The 14,026-nt window shown below is 41.6% G+C and overlaps 1 protein-coding gene across 2 annotated transcripts in view; it reads left to right on the forward strand.

Annotated features, from left to right (window-relative positions):
• The window catches only part of GLCE (glucuronic acid epimerase), a 91,189-nt gene that overhangs the window by 57,881 nt on the left and 19,282 nt on the right, over nt 1-14,026 (forward strand). Inside the window, exon 1 of one of the 2 annotated variants that reach the window (XM_040970171.1) lies at nt 11,029-11,183. The exons of the other annotated variant lie outside the window; for it this stretch is intronic. The gene's annotated coding sequence lies outside the window, so the exon portion shown is untranslated. Of the gene's footprint in view, nt 1-11,028; nt 11,184-14,026 lie in introns of those variants that run through there. 2 annotated transcript variants of the gene reach the window in all.

Below are 14,026 nucleotides of genomic sequence, written 5' to 3' on the forward strand. Positions count from 1 at the left end.
ACCACCACACCAGCCCCAACTTAACATTTTTAATTATTAAAAATCTGTTTGTTATTTTTAATGTTGTAATGGTAGTAACTGTGTGATATTGCCTAGCATTTATTGTGTACTTTCTATGTTCCTGGCATCTCACAGTGGTTTACATACATCAGTTCCTTTAGTCCTACCCTATAAAGTAGTTATTTTTTAAAGCGATATAGTGTATAAGAGATCTAAAATATGACAAAGTTAAATATTTCCTGAAGGATACAGTATTAATAAGCGATAATGCCAAAATTCAAACTCAGAAAGAATGACCAAAAGCCTGCTTTTTGACTACTGCTGCACTGTTTCCCAGTGTGGCATACATATGTGAGTTTTCAGACATTTTTTGGCTTGTGGCTCAGTAGCCATCAAACCTTATCCTCGTAAACACACAAGCCCATGTCTGTTTAAATCCTTTGTTAATCAGTGTAGTGATTAAATAATCTTGGCTGATGATATCTTTGATCATTAAAGCACTCATCTTCAAGTGAATTGATAAGAATCAGGTCTCTGGCATGAATATCTATCCTCTTCCAGATTATGAATATTTCAGAACTTTATTTCAGAGTAGCAGACATTTTGGCAAAGCTCCAAATAAAGGTGTTACTGGAAATGTTAAACTAGGTAGAATTCTGTTTTATTTTTTAAGATTTATTTATTTTTATAGGAAAGACAGATTTTTAAAGAGGAGATACAGAAAGAAAGGTCTTCTTTCTGCTGGTTCGCTCCCCAAGTGGTTTTAGTGGGTGTTGCTGAGCTGATCCAAAGCCAGGAGCCAGGTGCTTCTCCTCGGTCTCCCATGTGGTTCCAAGACCTTTGACTGTACTCTGCTGCTTTCCTGCTTTCCCAGACCACAAGCAGGGAGCTGGATGGGAAATGGAGCAGCCAGGATATGAACCAGTGAGAATTTAGAATGTCAACGTTTGTAAGGTGAGGGTTTAGCCACTGTGCCATCACGCCACACCCCACTGGGTAGAATTCTGAGCATTGTATTGAAATAAATAGATCCTGCAATGGCAATATTTCATGAAGATGTCATTAAACTCCTGATCTGTTTTTTAACTGTATCTGGGGACTAGCACTGTCAGTTAAGTTTATACTTGGGAACCTCAGTGCTCATATTCCAGTTCAGTCCTGTGAGAGAGCAGGATCAGCTCCCCTCTCAGACCTCAGCAGCTCAGGCTTGTCTCTCACTGTCTCTCCCTCTTATGCCAGCACTCTGCCTGTCAAATAAGGAAATGAAAAAAATTGTAAATGTCTGGCTTAAAATAACCCCTGTCTAACACATGCTCCGAAAGAGAAGCTAAGAAAATCTCCGGCAATGATATAATTCAGTCAGTTTTTAAAGGTGGCACTATTACTTTAATTATTATAAATCAGCATGGGAATAACAGAATCTTTAAAGTAAGGTTGATTTTTTTTCAATCAGCAAAGTTGATACTAAAATGGATCCCGACTCCTTCATATTGGAAGACATCATAAAGATGTCCTGTGCATACATGTTCATCTATAAATTAGGTCTTAGGTCTTAAAAAGCTCCAGCTCTTCCCCAGTAAAGCTAAGCCAGAGACAGAGCTCAAAAACTCTTAAAGGAAAATGAGACATCCATAGTAAGTGCTATGGTCTGAGTGCACTAAAATCCATGTTCAAACTTAAACCTTTTAGATGTTTATTTCCATCCACTTGAAAGGCACACTATGGGACCGAGGAGAAGGGGAGGGAGGAGAGAGCTCTTCTCCCTGCTCTTCACTCCCCAGTGGCTGCAAGGGCCAGGCCTGGGTCAGGCTGAGAGTCTGAGATGTGATCTAATCGATCCACCAGGCCGTGTCTCAGGCTTGGCCTCCTTAGGCACTTCCTGTGACTAAGGTGGAAAATGAGAAATCACCTCATTGCTTTTAGTTCATAAGTCTGCTTACCTGATTTCTGTGCTCAGATTTTGTAAATTTACACCAAGTAACTGATAGAAGAATTAAATTTCCAGTCTAAAGCAGACATCACTGATGTACCTGCCCCCCACCCCCCACCCCAGCCCAGGCAGTAATTTGCGGGGGGTGGAGAGGGGGTGGCATCTCTTAGTTTTCACCACATTTGAAAACTGAAACTTATGAAATGTGATTTGAAGGGCCTATTTTTTAAAAACCCGAGTCAGTGTGTGGCCTGTGTGGTAGGGTTTGCGGGGGGAGAAAGCACAGCTCTAGTCATGCATGTGAAATACGTGACACGCATACATAAATGGAGGAAAGGACTCTGATTGGGGAAAAATATAAAAACACAATTTCATCTTTGCCAAATATTTATGATTCAGGCTTTGTCTTTTTAAGTAATTCAGTGCCAGATCTTAGACTTCTAATAAATATCAGTGAAAACTTAGTTTTTAACCCTTAGAAAGTACACAGGCCATGTTTTCTATACATGAATAAATATTCTTTTGGGTAAAATTTTATTTCTACTTCAGTCACCTTGTGGGGTAAGTGGAGTTTATTTAAGATTTATTTGAAAGAGTTACAGTACAGAGAGAGAAAAAGGGAGAAACAGAGAGATCTTCCATCCACTGGTTCACTCTCCAGAGAGCTGCAACAGCCAGACGGGGCAACTGAAGCCGGGAACCAGGAGCTTCCTCCAAGTCCTGCGTGTGGTTTCCAGGGCCCAAGGCCTTGGATCATCCTCCAGTACTTTCCCAGGCCGTGAGCAAAAAACTGCATCAGAAGCAGAGCAGCTGGGATTGAACCAGTGCTCATGTGGGATGCTGACACTGCAGACAGAGGATTAGCCTGTGCACCACAGTACTAGCCCCAAATTTGTACTCACTTTAAGTTTAAAAGCCAACAGAAAATCTCCCTACCCTTTGCACGGCATGTAATGAGGTCATAAGTAGCAGATAAGTGAAAGTTCCTGCAGTGCTGAAGTTAATTCAGTTTGGTAACCTATTTGCCTAGAAGATTGTACATCTGGGAAATCTTAGCTTAAATATTATTTGATTCACATTTATTGCTGATAAAATTTATGTTCCTTACCAACAAACCCTTCTGTGGAAAGGCAGAGTCTATTTGTTGCTTGATTGGTATTCTTACCAACTTTTATGAGATAATAAAAATTATAGAAGCTTAGAGAAAGGTGTTCTATTTCAGGAAACTTGTACTTCATTTTTGCAGACTGCTTACTTGGGAAAACCCTCATGTAACTTTAGTAGCTGTTTAGTAAATGTTTGAATAATGGGACACATATACAAAGGCAGAGATTGCTACTTTTTCACTGGCTTAGGAAAAAGATACAACTTCATCCATAAACAAATTTCTTTGCCCATCATAAGTGTATACTGTGTTACAGGCACTAAGTTAATTATTCATTAAATCTTGCAGCTACTCTATGAAGTAGAAAGTTTGAGTTTTGCCTCACGTATGATTATGTAACTGCCCGCACAGCAGTCCGGCCTGCGGACACTTCTGATGCTCCCAGAGCCCTTCGGGTCCTGTCAGTCCCTTCCCGCCGGTACCGGCTCAGCTTGATCCCTATAATTTTGTTTTCTGCAGAATGTCACATACATGGAATCATATAGTAAGCAGGCTTTTGTGTCTTGCTTCTTAGGAAAATACTTCTGAGATTTGTCCATGTTGATTGTGGGTATCAGCACCCAGTCAGACACTGGTCGTTTCCAGTTTAGGATTATATCAAGAAATTGCTGTAAACATTCATGTTCATAGTCATTTTCATTTTAGGATTTCTGGTTAGTGTGGCATTTTCCTGAATGACTAGCTCACTGAATTTTTAAAATTTTGGATAACTCATATAAGGGCGCCTCGGTGAAGGTTCCAAATTCTGAATTGAAGATGCAGCACTTGTTGACCTGCAGGGTGGCATACGACTTGTGGAATATACTTAAAGAATTAGCATGCTATACAAATAGAAAGATCAATGAAACAAATAAAGTGCGATGAAAATGGGTCATAATGACAAAAACGCTGTTAGAAAACTGGGTTTGGGCCTATAATCTGACTTTAGTTTCTAGCTGTATCTGTTGGGGTTCAAAGGAATCTTGTGAGACTACAAGGCGAGTGAAATGATCTTAATGTCTGGTTGGGTGGCCACTGCTTGCCATGCATAAGAAGTGTGTTGGACAGAGTAAATGTCTGTGAGAAAGTCAATAGCTATATGACATTGGGTAAATACATAATGTTATTTTGTGACATAGAGCAGAAAGCAGGTAAAAATTTTACAGTGTTTAGGATTCTGATCCAGTTACTTCAATAAAGATTTACAATGCATAAGCTTAGGATTCCGATCCCGTCACTTTGATGTAGGCAGCATACAGCATGTCTCCAAGGCAACTGTTCTTCCTGGGAATTCTAGAAACTCCTAGATCATTCCTGTCTCCTGTCTTGCTTCCTGGTGTTCCAAGAAGTAGGATTTTCCCATAAACAGGGTACAGGTGTTTCTCAGGAGATTCCAAAGTTTTAGGAATAAATTCACCTTCATAATTAGCCCTGTCACATATCTCTTATTATGAGTTTGAACAAGTAAGTAAGAAAAATGGAACTCACAATTCCACACTCTTTAGACATAAGAGTAGTTCCAAAAGTCTGTGGTAAAAGGAATTAAAGTACATTTTTTGGCACATACACACACACAAATACTGCAGTCCATGAGGAGTCTTCACAAAGTTAATGAAAAATACATTTCAAAAAAACTATACATGTGTTTCAAAATCTTTGCACCAAATACACATATCTTTTGACTCTTTTCCATGACATTCTTGACGTGTCCTGGCACATTTCCTTCATATTATCTTACCTAGTGTTCAGGACACCCATGAAGGTAAATACTGGTTCTAGTTTCCTGATGAGGAAACTGCAGCTCAGAAGTCCAGTCACTGTCAGGAGCGACAAAGCCACAGCTGATTCCATATCCATTTCTACATCACTAGCCTTGTCCTGTCAGCTCCTCGCTAATTCTTTAGAGAAGTTTAAGTCACAAAATATACAGTTCAGAAGGCGGGCATGTTAGACATTTGCTTTTATCGTAAATATGTGAAAAACATGAAGTTGAATAGTGGGTAGAAATCATAGTATAGTCTAACAACCTGGAAGATTATTCTCATATGATTCCTGTGTGTATATACTGTCTTTTTTTTTAAGATTTATGTTTTATTGTTTTTATTGGAAAGGCGGATATACAGAGAGGAGGAGAGACAGAGAGGAAGATCTTCTTTCCGATGATTCACTCCCCAAGTGAGCGCAACGGCTGGTGCTATGCCAATCCGAAGCCAGGAGCCTCTTCCGGGTCTCCCCCGCAGGTGTAGAGTCCCAAAGCTTTGGGCCGTCCTCGACTGCTTTCCCGGGCCACAGGCAGGGAGCTGGAATGGAAGTCGGGCCGCTGGGATGAGAACCAGCGCCCATATGGGATCCCGGGCGTGCAAGGCGAGGACTTTAACCACTACACCATCGTGCCAGGCCCTATACTGTCTTTTAAAAAAAAAAAAATTTGTTTGCTTGTTTGAAAGGCAGAGTTACACTGAGAAAGAGTGAGAAAATGGATCTTCCACCGTCTGGGTCACTGCTGAGATGGCCACAAGGGCTGAAGGCAGGAGCTGGGAACCCCCACACAGGTCTCCCACATGAGTGCAGTGTTCCAAGTACTTGGATCATCTTTATTTTCTTCTTCCGGATGCCTTAGCAGGGAGCTGGTTCTGAAATAGAGTATCCCAAATACCAGCCAGCCCTCCCATGTGGTGTGCAGGTGTCCCAGGCAGTGGTTTAACCCACTGCACTTCAGTGATAGTTCTGTCCATATGTTCTTTTTCTGATTGGATGCTTTCAAAATTGTTTCTGTGAAGCAATTAAAACTACATTCTTTTACTTTTATATCATAAACTGACCCAACAGTAGGTTGAATTCTGTCACTTTGTGCTGTGATATCCGCATATGCATGAGCTTTGCAGAGTAAACACATTAGGTTTTCTTTTCCTTGGCTTTCCTAATGAGCAGAGAAATATATATCCAGCTGGAGGAGCCCGGGATTCCTTTCCAAGCTGATTTATTTACATAGGGAATGCTTAGTTTGACACATTGCTTACAAGTCAGCAGAGAGCTTTTTTAGTTAAATACTATTCAGTACTTCAAAGGACATTGTAGCTACATCATGATTGTTCAGCTTTCCTGGATACAAAGCAATTCTTTGCTCTTGAAAAGAAAAAAAAGATTTTTGTCCTAGCTCTTTGTATTATTGCTCCAGTACTGGAGAAAATTAAGCTGAATGTACTTAAAACCTGTTTTCAAAAACATTTTAGTTTCAGAAACTGATGCGTATTGCTAGCAGTTTGAGACTGTATGTGCTTAACCCAATGGCAGATCATTTGGCTCCTGCCTCGTTGGGGAGAGCTTGTTATTATCTGCCAGAAAAAACTTACACTTCACCAGCAGAATCTAGCTTTAAATCCTACTGTGTGCTGGCCATAATGATTTATCTTCAGCAGGGTTAAAAGCTGCTCGGTTTCCTCAACTCTAAAGGGATGTTGGTAATGCTACCCAAGCTTTAGAGTTGGATTCTATTAGCAAAATGTATCTAATGCTTGGCATGTAGTAAACCACTTACTAAATTTTTCCTTTTTCTGTAGCTTTCCCCTTCCCCCTGCCAAAAGAAAAAAAAAAAAAGGAAAGAAAAGAACAATTCCCTTTTTCGTTCAACTGAAATTAACAGGGAAAGTAAGAACAAACCATGGAGTTAAGAGGGCAGTTGAGAACAGCAGGGTTAATGGCCCCTGGGGTGCAAATGGCTTCGGCACTGACTCTGGGTAGCCACGCAGGGAGCACGATCCCATAGATTAATTGAAGAACACCCATGACTGTAAACACTGGGACCAGATTTGTGCCTGCAGTGTGAGAAAGCACATTTCAGTTTAATATGTGTGCAGTGTCTGTGATGTGTTTCACTTGTGACAGGTGTGGATCGAGGGGAATATGTGAATAAAATACACCCTGTACTTGTGAAGCACTCCCATCGAGAGAGGAGTACCAAGAGTCTTAGTTGTAAACCAGACCCCAGGAATCTGAGCAAGTGAGTGCAGGCCCGCCTGGGGAGAGAGTGAATGTGTGCGGGGAGATGCCGCCACAGACACTGCTGCCTTCCTCACAGTATCGGTTTCTCAGATGTGATGCTTGAACCCTGGCTCTTCACTTGGCACGCTAGAACCAAAGGTGTCTCCCAGGTCGCCTTTCAGCTAGAGGTGGCCCGAGACAGATGTGGCTAATGGGGAGCCAGGATGCTGTGTGAGACTTCAGGAAGGGCTCCTCAAAGCGAGTTGATTTCACGTAGAGAGGGGCTCTTTGCCCTTCAGCCTTTACTCTGTCTGGACTGCTGCAGGGTTGTAATGCAGAGGTTTGTCACATTCTGGGGTCATAGAGAAATGTGGACAGCTAGAAAGTGCCCAGGCTCCTGACAAATATATAGCTTCATTCATCACTCCTGACTACCCACCTCTGAGTTTCTTTTCTATATGGGGGGGAGGGGAAGTAACATGGCTGGCATTTATAGGAGTTTGTTTATTTCTTTTAGTGTGTGTATTTTTCTGGCAGCAAAACATTCCCGGGTGGCATGTGGTATAGGCACTGACTCTAGCCCCACCTCTGGTCACCACTGAAATGACTATAGATGTATCTAAAAAGAATACATCAGGACTGGATACAGAAATATTCATCTACCTGAAAACAAAAGCCTCAGAAATTTCTGTTAGACACACTTTAGATGTTTCCCCTAAGAGGTGCTAGGATTCTGAAGAATGTTTGAGGTTTTTGGCAGTAATGATACATGATAAGCCTGGACAGCTAATCATATGAGATGGCAACAGAGCTATCAAGATAATTTGGCTTATGTCTAAAGGACATAGGCTCCATCTTGAAGAGATTTGCACTAGTAATAGGATAACTTTACCATCAAAAAGTAAGAACTGTAGTACACTGGAAAAATAAATCATGAGTTCATGGTACTTTATAAGGTCATTATTTATTTTTGGAGGTCATTAGTGAGCCAGTTCATTGTTCTGAAAAGTTGTGATTCAGACATTAATTCTGCCTTTCATATACTAAACTACATACTTCACAGCAACTAAAAGTTGGTAAGGATCAGATGACCCAAAGCCTTGGGACCCCACACACACGGGAGACCCAGAAGAGGCTCCAGGGTCCTGCCTTCGGATTGGCACAGCTCCAACCCTTGCAGTCACTTGGGGAGTGAACCAGCGGACAGAAGATCTTCCTCTCTGTCTCTCCTCCTCTCTGTATATCTGACTTTAAGATAAAAATAAAATAAACTAAAATTCTTTTTCTTTTTAGTAGCATTCTGATACATTAAGAAGAATTGATAGATTTAGGACCAACCATCGTTATTTTTCAGCACTGAAACAATCAATGGATACTGAAAACTATGAGATGAATTGCTCATGGAGAGATTAATAGTTGAGAGTGCCTGAGCATACAGATTAATCTTAATGGCACAGAAAGGGAGGCAGAGAAATGCTAGACTTCCTGCTGAGAGAACACAGATGTGTATCTGAGGAACTAAGCCGTGCAGTAGACGTACAGGTGGGATGGGATCTGAGCCAAGATTCGGCATTACTGCAGAACAAAAGGAACCTAGCACCCAGTACAGGGAAAATAATATACTTTTGATATAAAAGTTTATTTCAGTAATAAAAACATTTTAGAAAACATTGTGTGTGCTGGAAGATTTAAAGAACTGTGAAGTCCTTGCTATGTAATGTATGCAAATGAGTTTGCAAGACAGTAGGCTGAGATAAAGCGGGTTGAGCTAAAGGAGAGACATTAAATAAAAGAAGTTGGATAAGACGAGACAAACTAACATGGAAGCTAGAAGTGCAGTATCCAAAAAGAAACAATAAGAAAAAAAAAGAGATCCAATGTATTTGTAGAACGGCAGTCTAGAAAAGTCTGAACTGAATAGGAACAATTATTGAAAACACACTATAGGAAAAACTCTGGGAGAAGAAGACCTCAATCTTGTGCCGAGTGCCAGAGAATTTAGTGAAAAGAAATTAACAGCCCGGCCTATCCTTCAGCTTTCCCTTATTTTAATGGTCATCATCATCAACAGGCAAGGAGAAAATATAATCTAGATAAAAACATGGTCAGGAGGGAGAGAAGGCAGAAGTAGTCTTGTTGCTGTTCAACATCAGGGGACAGTGAAGAGTGTCTTCAGTTTTTAGACAATTCAAACTTCCGAAACTTTTTTGTAAGGTGTATTTATTTTTATTAGAAAGTCAGATTTTCTGAAGAGAAAGACATAGAGAAAGAGCTTCCATCTATTGGTTCACTCCTCAGATGGCCCCTAGAGATGGAGCTGAGCCAATCTGAAGCCAGGAGCCTGGAGCCTGGAGCCACATGGGTACAGGGTACCAAGGGTTTGGGCCGTCCTCAACTGTTTTTCCAGGACACAGGCAGGGAGCTGGTTGGGAAGTGGAACAGCCGGGAATAGAACCAGCGCTTATATGGGCTCCTGGCGCATGCAGGGTAAGGACTTTAGCCACTAGGCTACCGCACAGATCCCCTCCAAAACTCTGTAAAGCAATTTGTTAGACTAAGAAGCAACACATGTTCTCAATTCTAGCATAATTCTAGAATAGTAGTAGAATAAGGGAATCTATTTTCAGTTCTGCAAAACTGCAAACCATACCACCTACCTATCTTTCCATAAGAATTTCCCAAAGCGTACTGTGGCTGGCTGAGGATTCTTCAGCATGCAGGCAAAAGCCAGATCTGATCTTACAACCCGCCCCTACCCACCCTCCACACGTATGACTTTAGCTTAGGGTTTAGCTAGGTTTTGAATAATATTTTAATTTTAAGAAGCGGGAACTTTGGAAGTCATTTTCGCTGCAATATGGATTAATTGTTCTGTAAAAATCAGTTTGCTTGATGACCTGCATCTCCATAACTACAAAAGATGTTTCTGAGCTTGGGCAGCTTGCATAGCACTTGTTTCCACTTGCAGATACTCAGGTTCCTACTAGTAAATAAAAGACATTTGGCATTCTACAAATTCTCCAAGTGCGGACTGCTGACAGGCATAGATTTCACCTGGAACTTGTTAGAAAAGCTCAGTGAGGGCTTTACCCATATTTAGTCCATCGGAAACCCCCGGGGCGGGGAAGTGGGATGTGGTTGGTACGGTTGAGCAAACTTTGCAGATAATACCAATAAAATCTAAGAAGCACTGGTGGAAGTGCATTGGTCCCCAGCCCAAATTAACAGTCACAGTAGCTTTCCTCAGGCCAGATGACACTTGATCTTCTAGATGCGGAAATCACTGGTCTGATAAAGATTTAAATGAAAAGACCTAGGTCTCTGTGCCTGGCTCACTTCCGCAGCACAGGTGAGCCTTGTCATTCTCTGCTGTAAAACTTTCCTGCTTGTTTCATAGTGCTGGAATTAAGTGAAAGAACTGAACATGAAAGAACTTTACATCATGGCTAAGAAAATCTGTCGCTATAAGAATATGAAGGTACTTTGGAAAGTTTGTGAAAATGGAGTTAAAATAACAAATTTACCTGTGCAAAAGAATTTTGAAATTCATATGAGGGGGTCTTTAAAAAGTCTATAAAATTATGTGCTAGGACAAGACTGTGCATGCATTTTAGAAAGTTTTTGCACCAAAATAAATCATCTTTTGAGTGAGGGGGTTGGGTTTTGTTTTGTTTAGTTTTGGTGGTGATGTGTGTGTGTGTGAGCTTTTTAAGGTATCCTTTCATTTTCCTGTGTTTGAAGAGTCATAATGGTTTCCGGCGTTCTTTGGACATGATTATGTACCGTCTATTTGGCTTTAGTAAGTCTGATCAAGCAGTGTTTGCTAGAAGCTTTCTCTTCCCTGAATACTGACACATTGCTTTTTATTTGATTTGCCAGTTCTGTAAGTGAATTTACCATCTTTTGAATATAAATTTTTGTGTATTGGTAAAGGGCTTTTATTGTCACTTAGATGAGTCTGCTCACAGAGCTGTGCCTCTCATTGTGTGTGAAGGTAGCTGGTCTGATAGCGATGGACATCTGAACTGCATTGCTTCAAACTGTTCAGCACAAGCTCCGTCATGTTCCTGGTTCTGCCTCGTTCCTGATTGCCACGCTTATGCAACCTGGAATTGCGTGGTGTTAACAGTAAGATTTCCTGTAAAAGCTTTTGGGGTGATGGGTTCCAGTAGGCATGTGAGGTGGGCTTGGCACATCCTGGGCTAATAGGGGCCACCAGGTGGCCTGGGAGCCACTTACCACACGCATGTAATTGTCCCACGTGCTGTTTGCAGTTTTTAGTATTCTTCATCAGATGATTCTCCTCGATAGTGTTGACATTTTGTAATCTCTTTTTTTTCCCCCTTGTGTGTCAATAGATATATTTCTAGAAAACTAGCAGAGAAAGCAAAAGCATTGGCTTTAGTTGATTCAGAGCAAATTTGTGAGGCTGGCGTTTGGCACGGGAGTTTGGGCAGCACGTGGAAGATGTGCGTCTCCAGTCAGGGTGCCTGCTGGCATGTTCCGCTTCAGCTCCTGCTGCTGGGCAGCAGCTGGGGATTGCTGATGTACGTGGGTCCCTGCCACCCTTGTGGGAAGCCTTGATCGATCTGATCTGGCTCCTGGCTTCAGCCTGGGCCGACCCAGGGGCGGTGGGCATTTGGGAAGTAAGCCAGTGAATGGAAAACCTTTCTCTCTCTCTCTCCCTGTTTCTGTTCTGCCTTTCAAATAAAATGAAAATTTGTTTTTTAATTCAAAAGCAAAAAGATTTGTGTTGACGTGTGAGCTTAGGTATCCCTGGTTATTCTCACTTGAGGATAATTACATGTAATCCTATATTCAAGAGTATGTGTCCTTGCCAGAAATTAAACCAAAAAATTCAAGCATTTATTGCTCCCCATTTGCTTTTTTTTTTTTGCTGTGATTACTAAAAAGATAATAATGCAATAAAAATATTAAAAATTTTTATACCCTAACTTTGTACACTAATGTTACTCTCATATATACTGCCGTCATGGGGCTTGAAAGGTACCAGTGTATTATTCTCAAGGCCTAAATTAGCAGGAACTGATGAAATTTCAAGACTCCATGTCTTTCTCTAGGGTAAGTTCTGCTTCAGCAAGCTATACCGGAAAATCATAATCATTATTAAGAGGCGTGAAGGGCTATAATTCATTTGAAAGCTGTTGCAAAACGTGTAGAAGCAGTGGGGATCCTGCCTCTGAGGCCCTGATCACTCTCATCTGCCTGAAGACCAGAGAGCCTTGTTAGATTCGTGAATAAGAACTCATAATTATGACTCGCTGTTCTGCTATCATACCAGGTCCCTAGATCTCTTTCTAAAATTCTGTTTTGTTTATTGGGTTTGTTTAAGATTTTTTGTTTTTTTATTGGTAGACATATAGAGAAATATAGACATATAGAGACATATAGAGAGAAGGAGAGACATGTCGCGCCCACGTGTCTTATTGTCCCGCAATAAGACGCAGACGCGAGTGAAGTCTTCTGCGGTAAAATTTATTGCGCGCACAAAGATGAGGAAGAGGAAGGGGCGACCCCGGCAGGCTTTCTGCTCTTATGTGCTGACTGGCCCCGCCTCCGCCGATGATAGGTCGGCGTCATGATCACGCAGGGTCCTGGGCGACCGGATTCGTCAGTCCCCAGTGTTCACGTGCCGGCCACGCCGCAGCTCACTGCGCATGCGCTAGGCGCCTGCGCAGTACCGCGAAGGCTACGTGACTTCCACCACGCACGAAGGTGTGGCTTCTCCGGCCGGCGCCATTTTAGGCACAGCATGTGGCCAGTGCATACAGATGCGGCTTGCAACAGAGACAAAGGTTTTCCATCCGCTGGTACACTCCCCAAGCAGCTGCAACAGCCAGGGCTGAGCTCATCCAAAGCCAAGAACTTCTTCCAGGTCTCCCATGTGGGTGCAAGGTCCCAAGGCATTGGGCTGTCCTCCACTGCTTTCCCAAGCCACAAGCAGGGAGCTGGAAGGGAAGAGGAGTAGCCAGTATATGAACTGAGGCCCATGAGGGATCCGACGTATTCAAAGTGAGGATTTAAGCATGAGGATACCGGATACCGTGCCAAGCTGTCCCTGTCTGTGTGAGCTATTGGTTCAAAGTCAAAATGCAACTGTATCTAAAACAAGATCTGTTTTAGTCTGAGTTCAGTTTGTAATCTGGTAGCCTGTTGTGAATTAGAATGTTTTCTGGGCAGGGTAAAGGATGCAACTCCACAAATACAGTAATTATGTCTCTGTTGAAGTTGCTGGGTGGCGCCTCAGGCACCAAGTCAGCTCTCAAGTCAGGCCAACAAATTAAAGTCAGACCCCCTTTGAACGCTGTATGAACCATTGTGTAGTCGCATGACTCTAAGTAAATTCTTTGGCATCAGAGAGCCTGTTTGTCATCTGTGAAATAGAGGATTTGTAAAAACAAATATTCTTATCATGTTTAAATTCTCATCTTGGCTTTGCCTTTGTGCTCTTCCTAATTCTTTTTGTGGCTTGTTAAGTCTGAGTCTTTTCATTTATATATTCCTACTCTATCTTTGGGATATCTTCCTAGAAATATTGACATACTGTGAGCTCTTGTATCACAGGTAATTGTAAGCTTGTTACCTAAATAAATAAATAAATAAACAAACAAATAAATAAATAAATAAGAATAGTTGCCAAAGAAATGTACTTTGTGTTACTGGGAGAGTCCTGACCACAAAAAATATTTTGGCAGTTCTCCTGTGGGTTAGATCCTCCACTAGATAGTTAACCATTTGCATAATTTAGATCTTAGTCTGACTAGCAGCAAGCAGATGGAACATTGCTAACAGCAGCAATTAAACAGTAAATCTGTTTTAAGGAGTTGGCCAGAATCCAGCATCACAGTCCATGTTCTCTTTTGTCAATTATGTTTAGTGTCTTTTGAATTTTGATTTCCAAATGTCCGAATATGAGAAGGAGAACAAAGGTTGGTTGTTTTTGCAGTGGC

Source organism: Ochotona curzoniae, unplaced genomic scaffold (assembly GCF_017591425.1).
Source record: "Ochotona curzoniae isolate NIBS_2020 unplaced genomic scaffold, NIBS_Ocur_1.0 scaffold_4701, whole genome shotgun sequence".
In the NCBI taxonomy this organism is placed as follows: Eukaryota; Metazoa; Chordata; class Mammalia; order Lagomorpha; family Ochotonidae; genus Ochotona; species Ochotona curzoniae.